Source organism: Lactuca virosa, chromosome 6, assembly GCF_052849685.1.
Source record: "Lactuca virosa cultivar CGN04683 chromosome 6, Lactuca_virosa_CGN04683_v6, whole genome shotgun sequence".
Classification (NCBI taxonomy): Eukaryota; Viridiplantae; Streptophyta; class Magnoliopsida; order Asterales; family Asteraceae; genus Lactuca; species Lactuca virosa.
In genome coordinates, this window is record NC_136431.1 from 231,972,861 (window position 1) to 231,974,252 (window position 1,392).

Here is a 1,392-nt window from a genome sequence, read left to right on the forward strand (position 1 = left end):
AATTTACAAATAGGAACTTAATAGAGTTAGATAGTGGATATACCTGAAGTAGAGTCAAACCTTTTTGACTTTACCTTCTCTTGGATCTTTTAGGTATTCAGGGCAGCTTCGCTTCCAATGTCCCTTCAAATGGCAGTAGAAACAAGTGGACTTTTTGGCATTTGCACATGGAACTATCTCATAACTGGCTTTTCTCTTATGGTCAAATCTTTTGACCATAGCCAATTCCCTTCCCATAAGAGAAGGGATCTTTTCTGGACTAACTATGTCATTGCCTATGTCCATGGCAGCTTGGGAAGTAGATCTTCTAATCAAATTTGCTTGACCGTTGCGCCAAATCATTGTCGACTCAGCAGTAACAAGCAAATAGGTAAGATCAATAAAGGTCACGTCACGGTCTGTCATATAGTAGTCTTTAACAAACTGACTATACGACTCGGGAAGTGACTGAAGAACCAAGTCAACAGCTAACTTCCTCGGTAAAACGACACCCAACATTCCCAGCTTGTCAATGTGTGACTTCATATCCAAAACATGTGAAACACAGACCTTCCATCTTGGTGTTTACTAGCCAATAGGGCTTGAGTGACCTTGAACTTTTCTAGTCTTAGAACTTGTGGGTCAGGGAGAATAATTTTAGGAGGTGGAGAAAGTGAAGTATGATATTATGGAATATTATCTTCATCTGGAAAGCTTTTTCCAAAAGATTCGGGAAGACTATAGTTGTCTGAACTAGACATCTAGAACGGAGAAATTCAAGTTAGTTGATTTAAGTCCTTAATATAATACCCAAAACGAAATATTAAAGCTAGGACCCAACACAATATTTTACGATTGCGAAGAGGGATGCCATAATCCAGTTGTAAAATATTTGAAGGTATGTAAATGACGATTTACCAATTTCCACCATGAAAAACAAAATAGATTATTAAGTTTTAAATGGATTGAAATTCCTAGATCCTTTGAGATTCATTGAACCTTTCAATGGCATGTTTAAATCTCGATTGTGCCCATCAAGTTTGTGACTGGGATACCGAGGATCACAAACAAGGTGTGAATAACCATGCAAATTAGCTTGGTACACCCTATGTTACAAATCACCTAATCAATGTGTCGGTTAACTACACACGCTCCATTGATCTATGATTAACATCAAGCTACCCTTTGCCACACATTGTCAGTCCCAGATTAGTGTGCCGGTTAACCACACACGCTCCACTAACGAATTAACAAGGTGCAAAGTGTAATTTCATGGATTAGCACCATTTTCACATTTTTCCTAAAGTAACTAAGATTGAGAATTTAATAAAAGTTTAGTTACTTTATATTTATCATTATACTTTTAATGAGGGGGAATTAATGTCCTATCCTACCCGTTCGGCTAACGACCTT